At 41.3% G+C, this 20,200-nt stretch overlaps 1 protein-coding gene across 7 annotated transcripts in view; it reads left to right on the plus strand.

Moving 5' to 3' along the window:
- The window catches only part of MATR3 (matrin 3), a 47,929-nt gene that overhangs the window by 3,538 nt on the left and 24,191 nt on the right, over positions 1–20,200 (plus strand). For 2 of the 7 annotated variants that reach the window (XM_035014248.1, XM_035014256.1), the window contains exons 3-4: positions 13–88; positions 6,492–6,618. The gene's annotated coding sequence lies outside the window, so the exon portion shown is untranslated. Of the gene's footprint in view, positions 1–12; positions 89–5,160; positions 5,282–6,491; positions 6,619–13,775; positions 13,897–20,200 lie in introns of those variants that run through there. The other 5 variants (XM_035014250.1, XM_035014249.1, XM_035014251.1 and 2 more) reach the window with 5 other exon arrangements.

Here is a 20,200-nt window from a genome sequence, read left to right on the forward strand (position 1 = left end):
TTTGAATCCTAGATGCCTTTACCCGAGTGAGAAATCTGCCTCCATCAGGACCTCAGATGTCTGACAACCCTATGTGACATCAGGATAGGTAATGTATATAGTCCCTTTTGTCGTGTAGGTTCTCATGAACTTGTTTCAGCTCAGATGGGTGGTGTGAAATAATAGAAAAAATACATATTGGCCTCTGCTCCCATCTTGGCACAGAGTTCCCAGAACTCTTAAAATTCCCTAAGTGATAAGAACAGTAGGAGCATCTTTTGTTTTAATATTTGGTCTTTGATTCTGATTCCTGACACTGAGCTCCTAAACCCAGGAATTTCCTGGGTGATTGGAATGTCTTGTTCTAATGAGGCTGGTCACCAGAAAGGCCAAGCAATGATTAGAAGCTTAGAAGTTTCAGCCCCACCTGCATTCTTCAGAAAAGGGAAAGGGCCTGGAAATGGAGTTAATAATTGATCATTCCCACATGATGAAGCCTCCATAAAAATCCCAGTAGTGTGGAGTTGAGAGAACTTCTAGGTGGTGAACACTTGGAGGGGCTGGGAGAGTAGTGCACCCAGAGAAGGCGTGGAAGCTCGATGTCCCTTTCCATATAGCCTTGCCCTGTGCATCTCCCATCTGGATGTTTATAGCCTGTCTCATATCCTTTTAAAATAAACTGGTAAACAGTAATGAAACCATTTTCCTGAGTTCTGAAACTACTCTAGCAAATTAATCAAACCTGAGGGGGGTTTGTGGGAACCTCTGATTTATATCAGAAACTGGTCAGAAGCACTGGTAACAACCTGGACTTGTGATTGGCATCTGCAGTGAGGGAGGAGCAGTCTTGTTGGACTGTGCCCTTAACCTGTGGGGTCTGATGATACTCCAGGTGTATAGTGTCAGAACTGAGTGAAACTGTAGGACACCCAGCTGGTGACACAGACTTGCTTGGTGTGGGGGAAAACCCACACACATCTGGTGTCAGAAATGGTGGGAGTGTGGTAGCAGTGTGAGAGTAAAGGACAAATATAAAGTGAAGTTTTCTTGGGGCTCCTGGCTGGCTCAGTCCATAGAGCATGTGACTTTTTTTTTTTTTTTTTTAAGAGCATGCGACTCTTGATCTCAGGGTCCTGAGTTCAAGCCCCATGTTGTTTGTAAAGCTTACTTTAAAAGAAAGAAAATTTTTTTAAAAAACAGGTTTTCTTCACAGGTGGAAAAATTTAGAGTTCTAAAACTTAGAGTTCACATAGGGCTGCCTATCTAAAACTTAGTACTCTAAAAAGTTAGAGTACGAGAATATTAGAGAATACTTGATCTAAGGTCCAAGGCTTAAACTAAAGTCTCATAGAGTTGTGTTGTACAATACATGACACTACTTCAACTGACAAAAACTAAATGTGGTTTTCCATGTCAGTGTTTAGTGACTACCATAGTGGACAGCTAAGAACATTTCGACCAATGTGGGAAGTTTCACTATACACTGATGTTCTAGAGCACGGGTTGACAAACTTGGTGTGAAAGGCCAGATAATATTTTAGGTTTGTACACCATATAGTCTCTTGTAGCTACTCAATTCTGCATTTGCAGTATGAAAGCAGCCATAGGCATAAACAGTGTGTCAGCAAATGAGCATTGCTGTGTTCCAATAAAACTTTATTAATGGACACTGAAATTGGAATTTTGTAAAGTTTTCAGTGTTATAACTGAAAAATTTCCCCCAATCATTCTAAGCTTGAGGGCTTTTCAAAAACAGATTGGCAGGCCAAAATTGGCCCGTGAGCTAGGGTTTGCCAATCCCTGTTCTAGAAAATTAAATTCAGGCCTTGAGATTTGACAGCTCATTTAGTGACAGGTTCAGGGCCAAGACCAACATGTCTCTGAAGAATTCCATGTTATCAGTACCTTTGCCTCACAGCAAGCCTTTACCATTCTAGCCTTAAACTCTACCTCTTTTAGAGGACTAAGATGACTTTCGTAAATTATCCAGTACTAGAATAGTCCTTTCTTGTGTTTGGAGTTTTTTGTGTACACTCTTTGCGTGGCTTACTTTTATCGTAGTGGTTCTCTTCATTTTTAATGTATACCCAAAGGAGAGGTTCTAAGAACAGCAGTCTGATCACAGCTTCAGCCCTAGGTCGTGAAATAGAAATGGTCCCTAAGAAAGGAGGAAGACTTTGTCATGACATATTGGTTTAAAATCTGGGATGGTATGCTCCTCTGAGCATACAGATTGCCTTCCTGACTACTCTTAAGGCTACTCACGTGCAGGGAGGGTGCTTCTTTGTTGCTACTTGAAGAAGGATGATTCATTGATACCTGTATTCAATACCCCAGGAGATTTCAGTGGCTTAATCATGCACATTAAAATAATGTAATGGGATTTCCTAGTTGATAGGTGAAGTTAGTCAGTCACCTACTACTCCCTGTTGACTTGATTTTTTTTTTTTAATCTCCTAGTGAGGAAATAAAAGAAGATGAAGTAAAACATTTTAAAGTAACTATTTAGCCCCAAGCTGCCACCTCCTATTGTAGGTAGCAATTAGTAGACAGTGACCCTCTTCATTGTCCTGCTCAAGTTTCAAGGCTCAGTCCTATGCCACACTAAGAGGAAAAACTAAACCAGGATGGGTAGGGAGACACAAGTATTGAGTAGACCATCCCTGGTGCCTATCAGTAATTTACTTCCCTTCCTTCAGGGTTGAAACTGCTATCAGTGGAGTTTTGCATTAAAATTGTGGATCATGTCTCAAATTGTAATCAGGAAAATAAAAATAAAACCCCAGAGAAATAAATTGTGCAGGCCCCAAAGGGACACAAAGGTGGATCACTGCCTGGGAATTCACACAAAAGAAAACAATCCCTTAAGAGCAACTAATTAAGTACTTAAAAGAGTGACAATGACTCCTTGAATCTTGTTGCCTAATTAGGGCTTTATGAACAGCTTCAGTTAATGGACCTGTCAATATTCTCTTGGAAAACAATTTCACTGAATTAACAAATCAACTGTAATACTTAGAATGTCTGCTTAGCAATTCTTTCTCTTTACTGCTATTTAGAAACAATAAGCCAGCTTGCTGGGTCATATATTTGTCAGTTTAGTATCCTAAGGTCTGGCTCTAAGAAGCCTGTTACTTTGGCCCTCCCTATTCTCCAGTAAAGGCCCTTTAGAGTATGAGACTATTCTGTACTACTTGTTAAGGGTGACTTAACTACTACCTCAGAAAAGGCTGATAAAATGGACCTTGAAATTTTATTTTAGAATAATTGTAGATTTACAGAAAATTTGTGAAGATAGTACAAAGAATTCCCATGTACCCTACACTCAGTTTCCTCTAATAACATTTTACATTGGTATAGTTCATTTGTCATAATTAGTGAGCTAATATAGATACATTACTATTACCTAAGTCCATACTTTATTCACATTTCCTTAGTTTTTACTTAATGTCCTTTGTTCTAAGATCTCATTGAGGATATCACATTTAGTTATATCTCCTTGGGCTCCTTTTAAAAATTATTATTTATTTTTTTTAAAAAAGATTTTATTCTGGAGTAACCTCTATACCCCGCATGGGGCTCAAACTTAAAACTCTGAGATCAAGTCACATACTTTACCAACTGAGCCAGCCAGGCGCCCCTCCTTAGGTTCCTTTTAGCTATGACAGCTTCTTAGACTTGCTTATTTTTGATGACCTTGAATTTGAGTCCCTCAGGATTGAGTTTTTCTCATGATTAAGCTGGGCTTAAGGGATTTTGAGAGGAAGACCATAGAGGTAAATTTCCATTCTCTTTATCAAGGTGACTTATTAGTGTTGCTGTTAACCTTGATCAGCTGGCTGAGGTTTGTCTTGCCAAATTTCTCCACTGTAGAGTTACTCTCCCTGACCCAATTCTGTGTGCTTTGGAATGAAATCACTGTGTGCAACAAACAGTTAAAAAGACAGGAGTTGTGCTCTCTTTGAAGGTGGAATATCTATGTAGGTTACTTGGAATTCTTAAGAAATAAATTGACCTCTCATTCAATTTATTTATACCACTATAAACCCATGGCTATTTCTGTTATGCTTTGGGAAGTAATCCAGTAATACTTTATTTTGTTCAGTGTTCCAGCTTTGGCCTTTGGGAGAGCTCTTTGGCTACTGTATACCTTCAGTATGCCTCCATCATTGTGGGGTTTTGGTTTTTAAGCACTTCTCACTTTATGGCACTATTAAGATGCTCCATGCTCATCTTGTATCTTTCCTGTCTCAGTGTCAAACATTTGTCCAGGGACCCCTGGTTCCTTTACTGGTGAATGGCATTACGAAACAAGATCTGGGCACTAGATACGCTCTTGATACTGAGGTCCTGTTGCTTCTAGGCCCTGTCTGCTGGTAGAACAATGAACTGTATAACCAGGATCTTTACTTCACTGTCCCCCGTATTGTGTAAACATTTCATTTTTAATATTCAACACCTTTTATTCTATAGTCGTTTATTCTCCCTCATCTAGAATAATGGTTGACCTTGAAATTCCCCTTGAAATTTGTTGTTCCAATTTGAGACATCTGGGTTTTTTTGTTTGTTTTTTTAAGATTTTATTTATTTATTTGACAGAGGGAGACACAGCGAGAGAGGGAACACAAGCAGGGGGAGTGAGAGAGGGAATTCTTTGACCTTGTTTTCTTTTATAGCGGATGCAAAAGTTGATTCTTCTTACCCTATGAGCTCACGGTGGAGGATGGGACTTGTTGTTGTTGTTGTTTTAATCTTGTAGAAGGGAGGAGCCAAGCCCTTGTTCTGGTGTCAGAATGGGTTGGAGGGTGGAGATGCCCTCAAAGGCATAAAGCTTCTGAGTTAGAATCTGGACTTCACCAGAGTGGCAGCTAGTAGAACTCTCTCTCCTTCTCCTCAGTTGTAATACTCTGGAGAACTCCAGGGGCTACGTAAGGTTGCAAGATGTTGGCCACCCTGCCAGTGAAAGATGTAAGGCAATGAGCAGGAGGGGAAAAGGCATAATGGAAAAGTTCTGCCCTAGCCTCTACTACCCCTACTCTCATTGCACTCTGCCCTTTTCTGCACTAGGCTTCCATTTCTTGCCCTTCTATAGTAGGACCCAATCATGATCAGTTCCTCCAAGAACTCATCATATTTAATTTTTCAGATCTCTGACTTACTTCTTGTTTGTGTAATCTCCAGGGCTGCGTTAGAGGAAGACAATGACCTATGCCAATCACACATCTTATCAGAAGACTGTCATTTAACTCACCCTTTTTATGAGTTTATAGCCTTTATTAAGTGAACTCTGCTAGACGTTGTGGTGAGTGATGGGGAAGAAATAGTCCCTGCTTACCTTAACATGGCCTGTCAGGCCTTAACACAGTCTAACCCTTACCCTCTCATCTCCCCATCTTTACCACCCTCAGATTCCCTTCTGGCCACACTGGTTTCTTTCAGTCCTTGATAAGCCTTTTGCTCTTAGGTCTCTGCACATGCTGTTTGCCTTTCTGGTTCCATCTTCCTTCTCCATTTTGTCTCCTTTCAGGTCTTAGCTCAGACAGCCCTTCTGCAGAGAAGCCGCCTTCCCTGAGTATCTGAGTACCCATTCCATGCGTCTTTGCACCATGGCTCCCCACAGAGCTAGATAGTCAGATGCTGTGTAAGAGTCCTTTGAAAGGTCTTATGCACCAGCTTCTCAAGGTTTACTTATTTCCCATACTGCCAAGCAGCCTCAGTTCTGCTGACAGCTGACTAAAGACCTTCAGCTGGTAAATATTAATATCTTTGTGTCAGAATGTATCCAAAATAGAGTAATGCCATTGGCATATCCTGCTTTTCAAGATTACCACAGTAACTGAAGGTATCAACAGTGCTGGTTTTGTTCTTTAACGGTTTGAGAAAAAATCATGAAAACAAAGGTGTCTGATTTCCAAAGCATTTGCTCTTGGACTCTAAAGATGTAACCTAGTGTGCAACTATTTAAAACTAAGTTTAACTTCAGAAAGTATTGAAAGAAAATAATGGATTTGCAGAAGATTTGTTGTTCCAATTTGAGACATCTGTTTTTTTTGTTTGTTTTTTTAAGATTTTATTTATTTATTTGACAGAGAGAGACACAGTAAGAGAGGGAACACAAGCAGGGGGAGTGAGAGAGGGAGAAGTGGGCTTCCTGCCAAGGAGGGAGCCTGACGCAGGGCTCAATCCCAGGGCCCTGAGACCATGACCTGAGCCGAAGGCAAACGTTTAACGATGGAGCCACCCAGGTGCCCCGAGACATCTGTTAACTAAAATATATGTGTGGCCTTTTGTTACTTTTTTCAGTAATCTATGTCTTTATAGTTAAATTTTGTGAAACAGCTTTGTGTGTAAATTATAACTGGAAAACTCTCTAACTAGCGGTCATTGTGCTGACAAGTAGGTGCCAGATTAAACGTAGGTTATAACCAGACTTATATGGATAATTTTAACATGCTTACTCTGGGGCTCTATAAAAATAAATAACCTTTGAATCTATGGTTTTGTCATTTTAGGATATCCCTGTAAATATACTGCAGGACGTGTGGCACTCTACAACACTGACAACATTTACTACATGTTGATGTGCCAGAATTGGTAAACTCATTCTACATATCTTAATCCTCTCAACAGGCCTACAAGGTACTGCTGTTACTTGCCCAAGGTCACACAGTGGGTCCAGGAACTACTGTGGTGTTCAATTAATCTAGCTCCAAAACTAGTGTTTGACTTGGAACTTTTAAGTATGGTGCCCCCAGGTCTTTCCAACTAATTCTAATAAATAATTGCTTGCCTTCTTTAATCATCAAACTCATTGAGACTAAGGATTAACATCTTTCATGAACTACTGAAATAACAGTTTTTTCTAGTTTCTTAAAACTATTCCAAATGCCAAATACCTTCTTTCAGGCTATCAGCATCTTGGCCACTGTTGCTGAAGCTTGAAGAGGCTTCCTTTTGCTCTTGGCATACAAAGAACATATACAGACAAACCCATTAGCCTTGCTTTTAGCACACATCTACTTTATTCTTCCTGTCATATCACCATGAATCTCTTAGGTTTTTTTATTTTTATTTTTTAAAGGTTTTATTTATTTGACAGAGAGAAAGCCAGAGAGGGAACACAAGCAGGGGGAGTGGGAGAGGAAGAAGCAGGCTTCCCGCGGAGCAGGGAGCCCGATGCGGGGCTCGATCCCAGGACCCTGGGATCATGACCTGAGCCGAAGGCAGACGCTTAACGACTGAGCCACCCAGGCACCCCTCTTAGGTTTTTTTAAAATGTTCCTCTGGAAGGCCTCAATGGGTCACACATTCCCACACCCAGGCTTGCCCTCTGATGGTGTTTGTCACATTTTATTAAAATTATTCAGTGCTAGCCCTACTAAACTATGGGTTCAGTGAGGGTCAGAAGAAGAAAATTGAGACATTAAAAAATTCCTCAAAGATTTACCTATTCTTTTTTTAGAGAAAGAGAATGCAGGGTGGAGAGGGAGAGAATCTTAAGCAGGCTCTAGGCCCCTACAGAGCCCGATGCTGGGTCCCATCTCACAACTCTGAGATGATGACTTCAGTGAAAATCAAGAGTTGGACGCTCAACCGACTGATCCAGCCAGGTGCCTCAAAGATTTACTTTATTAAAGGATGGAGTAGAGTAGGGTTCCCATTTTAGTTTTACATATATAGTAGTACAACTGCTAAATTAGGGACATAAAGATGTTATAGATACATGTAATAAACAGTTAAATAATAATGCAACACAGAAAAGTCATTCTGAGATTATTTCAAGAATATATCAAGAATAATCCCCCTATGGGCGCCTGGGTGGCTCAGTTGTTAAGCCTCTGCCTTCAGCTCAGGTCATGACCCCAGGGTCCTGGGATCTAGCCCTGCATTGGGCTCCCGCTCGGCGGGAGGCTTGCTTCTCCCTCTCCCACTCCCCCCCTGCCCCCAGCTTGTGTTCCCTCTCTCTCTGTCTCTCTCCCTGTCAAATAAATAAAATCTTTAAAAAAAGAAAAGAGAATAATCTCCCTACATGCTAAAACAGCATTTGCTAAAACTGCTGAGGGTCAACATTCCTAACCTGTTAAAAGTGTCTTACTCCAAAAGACTGTGTGATGCTTAATGAGGAAACCCTAGAAATGATCCTATTTTTTAAAAAAAGAGCTTTTTTCAAGGTTACTATCAAACATAATTAGAAAAAAAAATGGGGAAAGAAGTAAAAATCACTCATAGATGGTAAGTTTACTTGGAAATATGTCTATGGGTGTCCATTGAAAGTGGTTTATTGAAGTAACAAGTAATAGGTAGAAGATAAATTGGAAGGAAAATAAATATGGGAATAATTAGATAGATGTACAGATGTTACAGATGAGGAAAACATTAAAATACTGACAGACACAAATGAGACCTTAAATGGTAAATCATACCATGTCTAAGAAATTTCAACATAAAGATAAATCTCCCTTTTTTTTAAGATTTTATTTATTTATTTGACAGAGAGACAGAGAGGACACGCGAGCAGGGGGAGTGGGAGAGGGAGAAGCAGGCTCCCCGCGGAGCAGGGAGCCGGATGTGGGGCTCGATCCGAGGACGCTGGGATTAGGACCTGAGCCGAAGGCAGACGCTTAACGACTGAGCCACCCAGACGCCCCCCCTTTTTTATAGATTTTATTTATTTATTTGTCAGAGAGAGAGAGCACAGGCAGGGGTAGCGGCAGAGAGAGGGAGAAGCAGACTCCCCGCTGAGCAGGGAGCCCGATGCGGGGCTCGATCCTAGGACCCCAGGATCATGACCCGAGCCAAAGGCAGACGCTTAACAACTGAGCCAGCCAGGTGCCCCAAAGATAAATCTCCTAAAGAAAAATGTAAGTTTATAAAAATTCCAATAAAAATAACAGGATTTTTTTTGGTACTACACAAGTTGATTGTAACATTCATATGGAAGAATAAGAATAACCATAATGTGAAAAAGTAGAATCATACAGGATAACTAGACCTACCAGATATTAAAATGTCACAAAAAGTAAAATGTTGATACTGGCACCTGACTAGCTTACTCAATGAATAGAACAGATAAAAGGAAGTCCAGAAATAGACTCTGAATTAAATTTAGAAAGTACAATAAGAAAGCATGGTTTTTCCTTTAATCGTGTAGTATCCCTTGGGGTGCCTGGGTGGCTCAGTCGTTAAGCGTCTGCCTTCGGCTCAGGTCATGATCCCGGGGTCCTGGGATCGAGCCCCACATCGGGCTCCCTGCTCCGCGGGAGGCCTGCTTCTTCCTCTCCCACTCCCCCCACCACTTGTGTTCCCTCTCTTGCTGTGTCTCTCTCTGTCAAATAAATAAAATCTTTAAAAAAAAAAATATCGTGTAGTATCCCTTTGCCTTCTGAGTTAAAAAAACAAAATGAAGAGTACTTAAAAGGAATGAATTATGTGACTAGATTTTTTAAATTCTGTATGGAGGGGCACTTGGCTGGCTCCATCAGTAGAGCATGCAACTCGATTTCAGGCTCATGAGTTCAGGCCCCATACTGGGCATAGAGATTACTATTAAAGTATTAAAAAAAGTAAAAAGGGCGCCTGGGTGGCTCAGTCATTAAGCATCTGCCTTTGGCTCAGGTCATGATCCCAAGGTTCTCCCTTTCTCCCCCTGCTTGTGTTCCCTCTCTCGCTGTGTTTCTCTCTGTCAAATAAATAAAATCTTTAAAAAAAATAAATAAATAAAAAGTAAATAAATCTCCATTTAGTGCATCATGACATAACAAACCACCTTAAAACTTAATGGTTCAAACAAGTATTAAAATTCTTCAGGTTGATAGGGCTCAGCTGGGTGGTTGTGTTCTACATGGACTTGGCTGGAGCTCTAGCCATTTGGAGGCTTCATTCAGCTGGAGCTGTAGACTTGAAGTGCTTTGGTTCTTTTGTTGTGGCCTCTTCACAGTGGTTGGGATTTCACATGGCAACTGGGTTCCAAGTGGATGAAAAAAGATCTTAAAATTTTGTCTCGGGTGCCTGGGTGGCTCAGTTGGTTAAGCGACTGCCTTCGGCTCAGGTCATGATCCTGGAGTCCCGCATCGGGCTCCCTGCTCAGCAGGGAGTCTGCTTCTCCCTCTGACCCTCCCCCCTCTCGTGTGCTCTCTCTCATTCTCTCTCTCAAATAAATAAATAAAATCTTAAAAAAAAAAAAATTTTGTCTCTTCTGAGAAAAAGTCACTTCTGCATTCTGTTGGTGAAAGCCATTTATAGGGCCCTTCCAGATGCAGGTAGAGTAGAAATTGATTCCACTATGAGAAGAATGGCAAATAATTTGTGGTCATCTTTAGTAAACCACAAGCATATACACATATATGTATATTCAAAGTGTTTCTTTATAGAAAATCCTTAGAATATACAAGAAATGATTGGTAAGTGGGTTGCCTTTATGTAGGGGAACCCAAGTTGGGGAAAACTTGTGTTCTTTGAATTTTATTATATGTAATACTTGTTCAAAAATTACTTAAACCTCCTCTTGCCTGTCCTCCCACCCCCCCACCCCCCCACCATGCCACTGCTAAAAGAGCCACTGGTTAATAGTTCTCTATTTTTAAATAGCTTAAAGTATAGGAATGACCTGGTTTCAGGGCATTAAATCTGTTAAAAAAATAAGTAGATGGTGGACTGTCAAGAGGTTGAGACTACAGCTCTGGTGAAGGCAATATCATGTAATGCTCAAGCTCTGTGTTTGGATTGATACAGAACTGGGTTCAGATTCTGGCTTTTGTCACTATTTAGCTGCATCACCTGCAAGCTTCTTAATCTCTTACATAAAACAGCTATAATGGTACTTTACCCTCAAAAATTATAATAATTAGAAAGTATTATCAGCTGCTTAGTGATTGTGTGGTATCAAATACATGTCCTCAATATGTCTCCTGTGCAAAACTGTAAAAGGTCTTCATTATCAGCGCAAATCCAGATTCTTTCCTGGTGTTTAAAGTCTTACATAACATAGCTGTATCAAGCTTGTCACTTAGACCTTTCAAAGTCTTAGCAGAAATTCTTGCTTTGTAGCCTCATTCTTTACCATCCCTGGTGCACACCTCACCCACTCCCAAGTAACCTAAACCAACGTAGAGCTCTTGATTCATCTCTACTCACAGCCAGGCCCACCTTGAGGCCAGACTCCTTGTCCATTCACCATCAGACTATGATCCTTAAGAGCTGGCAATTGGTCATTGAATCCCTACCCTTGTAATGTGTCCTTAATGAAATAGGCATTTAATGACTGAAATCTTGTATTAAGTTTGGTTTGCAGTGTGTCTTTTTGCTGATGAGCCACTAAATAAATATTCAATGATAAAGTTTGACTTTTCTTCTTTGTATGATCACCAGATGGCATTACAGCCTTATACAAAAGCACGGGTAAGTGCATATCTTAGTTCTAAGATGCATTTATGTTTCTAAATGAGGAGCAGAGCCTCTTGTTTCATCTAAGTGCTGGAAACAACATAAAGGGAAGTCTTAGCCAAGATTACTTGGAATCAAAGGCTCACCAAGTGGAAAGCAGATACGGCTTTGAATGGAAGATTTGAGATTCACAGAGGAATTAGGATCCCCCAAAGTTTCATTACAGAGCTAACCAGTAGGCTTTAAACATCACTTATCAGAGGAGCTTCAGTTCTTGATGGTTATACAACATACATGGAGATGTGGGATTGCAGTTCCACTCTTCACTATGGCTATTTAAAAATTGTCCCTTAGGGGCACCTGGGTGGTTCAGTCAGTTAAGCGTCTGCCTTTGGCTCGGGTCCTGATCCCAGAGTCCTGGGATTGAGTCCCACATCGGGCTCCCTGCTCCACGGGGAGTCTGCCTCTGCTTCCCCCTCTCTGTCTCTAATGAATAAATAAAATTTTTTTAAAAAAATTATCCCTTCTTCAACTCTAGCCCTCAAGGATGACTTAGTCACAAAATTGAAGTCACCTGAATATAATTCCCAAGGCTTCAACCAAACCTAATGAGAACTCTACACCATCCTCTCCAATGCCTCCTGTTAAAGTCATGTCTCCTTTCTCTGGATCCTATTTTAGTGTCCATTACAAATTGCCCCTCCTTTAACTTGTTTTCTCTTCAACCAGTCCTTTCCTAAAATACCCTTCCTGCCAACATTTTAATTGTGCTCAAAACTCCTGTAGTAAGGGGTGCCTGGGTGGTGCAGGCAGTTGAGCGTCAGACCCAGGTCATGATCTTGGGGTCCTGGGATGGAGCCCCACTTCGGGCTCTGTGCCCAGTGTGGAGTCCACTTGAGATTCTTTCTCTCCCTCTGCTCCTCCTGCTCATGCTCTCTAAAATAATCTTTTTTTAAAAACCCACAAAACTCTCAGAGTAAAATGAAAAACTCAACCCTGCTTTCTCCAGCCAAACCTTTCCTGCATGGGGTAGTTTCCATCTTTCTGTTTCAATACACCTCTGGTCTGACTTCCTTTCCCACTTTATTGGAAGCAAGTCCATAATGTTAAGGATGATGTCCATGTTGCTAAATCTTTTGTAGATGTTTTTAGTCCTAGTCTTCCCTGTTGATAGCATCTGACCCTGTTGATCACTTTGACCTCTAACTATTTTGGCTGTCAAGGCAGTACAATTTGTGTGCCTCCCTGCTCTTCCCAAACCTTTTTGCTTCCCCCCCCAACCTCTGTACTCACTTGGTCTCCACTGCCACTCAGCTCTACCTGATTTTCTCAAGGCCCTAAGTCCTCTCTTCACTGTACTATCTCCAGCTTAACTTTGAAATCCCATTGCTTCGTTTATGTCATTAACTCAAATGTGCCACTAACCTACATCTTTTTCCCCTGAGCTCAAGACCCATAAATACCACTCCTTACTTTAAAATTGATGCCAAACATCTTGCCCTATGGTTTCCCCTCCTGGTACTCTGCCAGTGCCACTTAATAGCACTGCTAACCATTGAGTTGTTACTCATTCATGACCCTTCCCTTCCTCATCTTCAGTATCCAGTCAAATTAACAAGAGTTAAGTTCTGAACTAGACGATCTCTTCAATTCTCTACTGGTCTCTGGTCTTCTCCATCTTTGCCCTCTCCACTACCTTCACAGAGGACCCTGAACGATTTTTCAGTCTGATTCAGCAGTCAAGATTTTAAAAATTTGAGGGCTATTAGTATTTGTATTCACTAATTTACTTCAGGCTTCAGGTGACTGCTGGTCCCTCTGCATTTAAATTTGAAAACCCAGGGAAATGGCCCTTTCCTGGAGCCCTACTGCAGTGTCTCAAAGTCTACCTCAGGATTTTCACATGTGTAATTCGGGAACCTCTATCAGTCTCAGGAGCGTTTTACATTCAGTCAAATTCATAGTGGCGGCGGTGGTCTTTCTTTGAATGGGCTGGATTCTCTATCTTCCGTCTCCATGACCCTCCACGGAATTACTGAGATTAAAAGCCGGCTAAAATGGTATAGGTTTCCCCGTCTGGCGCTTGGCAAATACTGAGAATAATCAGAATAGAAATCGGGTCTAAGCTACTGACTCCCGCGACTCGCTTCTAACGCATACCCTATTTAAATTTTGCACCATGAAGTTAAGGGTTGGAAAAAAGCTTTTTTGGGGAATGGGACTCGAACTCGTAAACTATAGCGCTCTATCCATTTCCCGCCACGGGCGGGCTCCAGAATTAGAGAACAACGACCGTCGTCGAAGGCGCGCTTGGAGTGCGCGCCCTGAGTAGGGGGAGGGGCCTGGCGCGCGCAGAAACAGGACCCGAGAGGAGGTGGGGTGGGTGTACTCTCTCGCGAGAGCGGGTTTGTTCTTGGGCTACAGCCGCCGCTGCCACCTCTTACCAGCGCCGTTGCTGCGGGGGATTGTGGGAGCCTCCGCGTCCCGCTCGCTAGGAGAGAGCTGCCTCTCCTTTTCCCTCTCCCTTTCCTTAAGGTAGGCGTGAAGCGGGTAAGAATCGGGGTGGGGTGGCCGGGGGCTCTCCGCGTCCGCCGGGAGGAGGCAGGGACGGCGACAGGGGCCGCGGGGAGCCGGCGGCGCGCCTTTCTTGCTCGCTCCCGCTCGCCCGCTCTGCCTCCCTCCTCGTTGCGTATGTGAGCCGCCTCATCGGCGGCCGCCATGTTAGGAGCGCAGTGGCGGCGCAACCAGCCTCCTCGGGCGGCGGAGGTGAGCGGTCCCGGAGGGAGACACGCGGCCAGCCAAGGGCCCGGGGTGCGGCGGGAGAGTCGGGGGGCGCCGAGGGCAGCCGATCGGCAGAGCTTCCCGCGTCCTGGGCTTGCTGTGGGCGGGGGCGGGACGACGAGCCCGTTACACGCGGGCTGCAGCTCTGAGGCGAAGGGAGGAGCGCTCGAGGCCTGAGGGACTGGCTATCCATAGGGGGCCTGCCGTTTGGGGAGAATAGTTAAAGCAGCGAAGTCTTAGAATAGCGCCAGCCCCAGATAGGTGTTTGCTTTTTTTTTTTTTCCCCCCTCTTTGCCCCTTTAAATTGTGAAGCAAAATGGAGGATTTCGCAGACTCTGAAAGCTTAGCCGTTTGAGCAGCGTTTCTTTCTTCTCTTGGTGTCACGGCGGCCTTCGCTCTGCTTTTGGCCGATAGCTTCATAGCGCCCCCTAAGACTCCCCTATCCGCCGCCCACACACATCCGCGCGGGATTTTAGCCGGACCTCAGAAACAATTCCTCCCCACCCCCATCGCGTAAAAATGGCCGAAAAATGAAACGTTAACGCTTGTTTTTCGTATTGCGTCGTGGAGAAAGCCTTCTGCAGTAGGCTGCGAGCCAGGAGACTTGTTTAGAGAGTCACCTCCTATTCCTTTTCTCTTTATTAAGATATTATCAGTCTGCGTTCCTCTAAAGAGGATCGTGTGTTGTGGGACCTTCCGGTTTCCAGACAAAGGGCTGGGAGTACCGTGGTGTAGTCGGCGCATCGTTGTTCTTTTCATTGCTAGCCTTGTGCCATGTTCGGTGTTTTACAGGGACTCTTCCCGTTTGCCGCGGAAGAATTCTCCTAGATGTTTTTCCTGCTCTGTGGCCCTATACTGTGGAATATTCCTATTGGATCAGTTACAGTTTTCCGGACAGATATTTCTAGAACGCTTATGGCGATTCCGAAATTTCTAGTCTTTGAAGCGCGCTGGAATAATGCGAGAGTCGTTTATTTCCCAGGTCTTAGTCATGAGATTTTTGTCTTTATGCTGCGTTCTTTTGAATAGAGCTTGGCTTAAGATTTTTAAGTAGTCGATAAAATACAGTTTTCTCCCAGATAAATTAAAACAGTTGTACTCGACGGGCAAAAATTCTATTTTAGGCTATTTTCATAGAGGTTGAAAATAAAATTTCCTTTTGAAAACTAAGTGGCTCGGTCATCTGCGCAGTCTGTCGTCATAATTTTTCAACAGTAATGTTTTAGAAATGGAAGGTGGGCAAAGATTTTTGTTGCCGAAACGCTGTGTATGCCTTTTGTACTTAACCAGAATGTTTTTGCAAACTTGAAATTGAACACAATTGAAGTACTAAATGAAGATTGTTCTGGTTTGTTATGTACGACTGGGAAAAGAGATCTTTAGCCAGATGTTTGTGGTGAAGTGCTTTAAATTTACAATTTTTCCCTGGCACTTAACATTTATATGGTTATAACATTAACGTACATTTTACCCACAGAGGAGGTTTTCACACAACTCCCTTCTCAGCTATGTTTAAGTGAAGCTGCCTTTACATACCATTTTGAACTAATGCTAAAGGATTTAATCACTCTTGGTCTGATCATGTATGTTAAAGGAGTCTTTAAACATAATTTCATTAATGTTTTTAGGGTATTGTAAATGTTAAATAATATAACAAGTGAGTTAATGATAGGTAAACAAATGTTAGCATGAGGAAAGCAAGTAAATTGTCTTACATGACTTCAGATGGAAATAAATGTGATTCAAATCCCTAGTTTCATAGAAGAAAAGATTAAAGCCCAAGGAGGTGGTGGCAATATAAACAGTGGCAGTGCTGTGGGTGTGTTCTAAAATGCTTGCGTCTTGATTGGGTACTTGATTCAGACTCATGTTATAATAAATAGGCTTAAAAATGGAATATACTTAAAGGAGTTTATCTTAAGGGAACAGTATACAAAAGATTTGTGTACATCATTGTAATCTCCGTTATCAAGCTTGCTAAAAGTCTGAAAGATTTAACACTTAGAGATGTGCTAATTATAGTGTGGCCATCTGATGGAAATCTGTATAGCTCTTTAAAACTGTTTTAAGAGGAGAGTAATGATGGGGAAAATAATGGAATATAGTATTACTTGGAAAGGAAATAGTAAAACTCTGCTGATCCCAGATTTGATGTCTTTTTTGTTGGTTTTTAAAGGAACTTTGTGAATAAGCATAAAAATGGAGATGTACCAAAAAATTTTCTTAGCCCTGGATGTTGGCGTTGGCATTACCGGTGATTTATATTTCTTTCTTTGTGTTTTTGTGACATTTCCATGAGAAATTACATTTATTTTTGTAGGTGGAGGGCAATGAAACATTTTTTATACATGCTAGACTGCTTATCATGTTGTTTTGTTTCTTTAGGCCCTTGTGTATTTTTGAGGGGAATTGAGATAAAAGGGAGCCAGTTTCTTTAAGTCTGAAGTGCAGAGTATTCAGAAGTGGCAGAAAGTAGTGTTTATTATGTAAGATACCCTGGTTATTATGTGTAGACAAATGGAGGAATCCGAAGACATCCTTATGTAAGAATATTTAATTTACCATTATGGGGACTGATGGTAATTAGGTTACAGTGTGAAGTGCAGCCATTAAACTATTTTAAGAATGATCAAAATCAAAGAATGGGGTAATGGTTTGTTAAAGTGTTATTCATAGCGCATCTTAAAAGGTACTTTTAAAAAAAAATCTTTGTTTTTTAAATATATTCTTTTAGAGTTGCATTAAAACTGTCCCACACTTGTGGCAGCAGGTTTGGGATGGACAATACTGAGTTCTTTGAGGGTGCGGTGGAAGGGTTGTAGACCGTGTAGTTTCACGGTTTTATATATGTATATGTATACACGTGGTTATTGCAAGGAAATGAAGCTCTAATTTATAGTTCTTAGCTATGTATTGGGCCTTCTCATTGGATCATTGGGATTGAGAGCTCTGAAATTCTTGATTTAAAAAAAAAGTTTACATGTACAAAATTTTATTGGATAGTTAAAATGAGCAGAGAGAAAAGCCAGTGGTTTGAGAGAATTGTATATATGTAGCTTTAAAAGATATTTGTAAGTGGTTTTTAAAGTTTGCTTCTTTAGCTTTTGACTTACTGCAGCCTGTGTCTATCATAAGCTTAAATACAAACATGTAATACAATAAGAGTTACATGATAAAGTGCTGTTATCTTGCCTGACAAATATAATTACTGTGGCAGGTCTGAGTAGATGGAGTGCCTTTGATATGATGCAGCTTCCACATAATTTCCAGCTGTGTATCAAACTTCAATCTTCTCTGCATATATAAGGCTCAAGACTTTGAAATTAAAATTTACCTGAAATAGCAATGGAATTTTTTTTTTTTAAGACTTTATTTTATGTGAGAGAGAGAGAATGAGAGGGGGGAGGGTTAGAGGGAGAAGCAGACTCCCTCCTGAACAGGGAGCGCGATATGGGACTCCATCCTGGGACCCCAGGATCACGACCTGAATGAACCGAAGGCAGTTGCTTAACCAACTGAGCCACCCAGGTGCCCCAAATAGCAATGAAATCTTAAGGTTAAATTTTTAAAAATAAAAAATTTTGTTTTAGTTTAAAAAGCTTTTCCAGGTTCAAAGGTTAATTGATATAAAGAGCTTGCTTTTTTTGGAAAGTTTTTAAAAAATCAGATCTGACATTTCTCTTTGATCTACAGTCCCAATAGCTTGTGGGTGTTGGTGCCTATTTTAAAATACAAACAAGTTCGTAGGAAAACAAGGTGAATGAAGGGAGGGTGAGGTAATCCCAGCTACTGCTGCTGGATAAGAGCAAAGGATGATACCTATGGTAGATGTCCTTCTGGGCAGCAATAAATGTAGCAAGTATGGAAAGTAATGAGTTGATGTTAAGTTCTAAATAGGATCTTAGATTTGCAGTATCATTGATTGCTAATAAAGGTAAGTTTCTGATCTTTCGAGATTTGTATGGTGGTTTTTTTCCCCTTTGTGGCAATTACTAAGATATTAAATATCTCCCTTTGGTATGGTAACTTTTATAAGAACCTATTCCATACGTGAAAATTTAAAATCAAGTGTTTGAGCCCCTGTTGGGTATCAAAGAATTACAAACATTTGTACTTAAAAATTCTTGATGCAAGAAAATGTGGAACAGCAGAACACTTACAGTGCTTAACTGAGTATCCTTGTATGGGCTATAGTATTCTGAAAGAGAACCACAGAGGAGGGAGTTTAAAACTTGAAACTGCCGGAGATACCAAGAAATATTCCTACCAACATTCTTGGTAATGGCAGGAAACTGGAAACAGCCTAAATGTTCATCATCTGCAGGATAAATAAGTGTATGTGCCATGTGGTTATGTATATTGCAGTGAAATGTAGGTTTAATGCATGTATGAATCCGTTTTTTAGAAGTATGTAAGAACAGTCCATACATATTAAAAGTCAATTTGCATAAGATTCATAAATGCAAAATTAACACCTTTTTTTTTTTAAGATTTTATTTATTTATTTGAGAGAGAGAGAATGAGAGACAGAGAGCATGAAAGGGAGGAGGGTCAGGGAGAAGCAGACTCCCTGCTGAGCAGGGAGCCCGATGCGGGACTCGATCCCAGGACTCCAGGATCATGACCTGAGCCGAAGGCAGTCGCTCAACCAACTGAGCCACCCAGGCGCCCCAAAATTAACACCTTTTTAAAGATGTATATATTAAGTGATAAAACTTAAAAACAAGGGACTGCAGAAAGGGAAGATGAAGGCATTGGAAATTGGTAGGTAAATGGTATCTAAGATGTTGTTAGCGTTCCCTTTCTAAACTTTGGTGTTGTATACACTGTGGTTATATAAACTGGCATGATATAAGGGGGGGGCAGTGCTGGGCCTTAAGAGAATTACTAGTATTAATGAAGAGGGGAGATAGTCCAGCAAATATATTTACACAAGTACTGAGCAGTCCCTGTGACTGCTTCTAAAATATTTTGCATAAGGTGTTGGCTTATGGTGGAAAATAGATTTCGAGAAGTAGGATGCAACTAGAATGTGAAAGGCATTGAATACCATGGTGTGCTTTTCATGTGGTAAGTAGGAGGGAGTAATGTGTTTTTTAGCAGGGGAGTATATAAAATAGTGATGTTTTGGGAGGTTTGTATTGGAAGTTGTAAACATGGATGCAAAGAGGCCAACTGAAAAGGCAGGAGGACTGGCTATCTCCAGTAAGATTATGGCAGGGAATCAGGGAAGTAAGGACTTCTTTTTGAAGGATGAGAAGATAATTTAAAGGTAGATTGGTAATGGAGAATAAAGGAAGAGGTTTTTTGTTGTTGTTTTTTAAAGATTTTATTTATTTATTTGACACAGAGAGAGAGCGAGAGCAGGAACACAAGCAGGGGGAGTGGGAGAGGGAGAAGCAGGCTTCCCGCCGAGCAGGGAGCCCGATGTGGGACTCGATCCCAGGACCCTGGGATTATGACCTGAGCCGAAGGCAGACGCTTAATGACTGAGCCACCCAGGCGCCCAAGGAAGAGGTTTAATTTGTCCAGTTGCCCTAGCCTCTGCTTTTCTTCAGTGTTCTTGGTCACTACCAGACTTTAAATCTGATGTCTTTTAAAGCTTACTTGTGGTTCAGTAGCAAAATTCAAATATGAATTCCAGCTTTGAAAGGAAAATGAATGAGGCACTAAAGTTGACATATGAAATGGGGAGTACAGTGCAAGTGAAAGGTTTATAAGCTCTTTATTGTATGTCTCCGGGTCAGTCCTTCTGCATCTAAGGTTTTTCTCATTGGTTGTTAGGATCAGATTGCATTGGATTTTAGGGTCATCTACATAAAAGTAGGTGATTACTACAGTCCTGACCACGTGTCCGAAACCATTCTAAGTGTTTTATGTGGACTAATTTATTAAATGTTTACAGTCTTATGAAATGGGTATTTTCTTGCCCATTTTACAAGTGAAAAAACAAAACACAAATGTTAAATGATTTGCTTAGTCAGCTATTTTATAGTAGAACTAGCATTCACATCAAGGTATTTGGTAAAAAATCTCCATATGTACCATCCAAGTCCTG

The sequence above is a fragment of the Mirounga leonina genome, unplaced genomic scaffold (assembly GCF_011800145.1).
Source record: "Mirounga leonina isolate KUSES-001 unplaced genomic scaffold, KU_Mleo_1.0 Mir_168, whole genome shotgun sequence".
NCBI classification, from domain to species: domain Eukaryota; kingdom Metazoa; phylum Chordata; class Mammalia; order Carnivora; family Phocidae; genus Mirounga; species Mirounga leonina.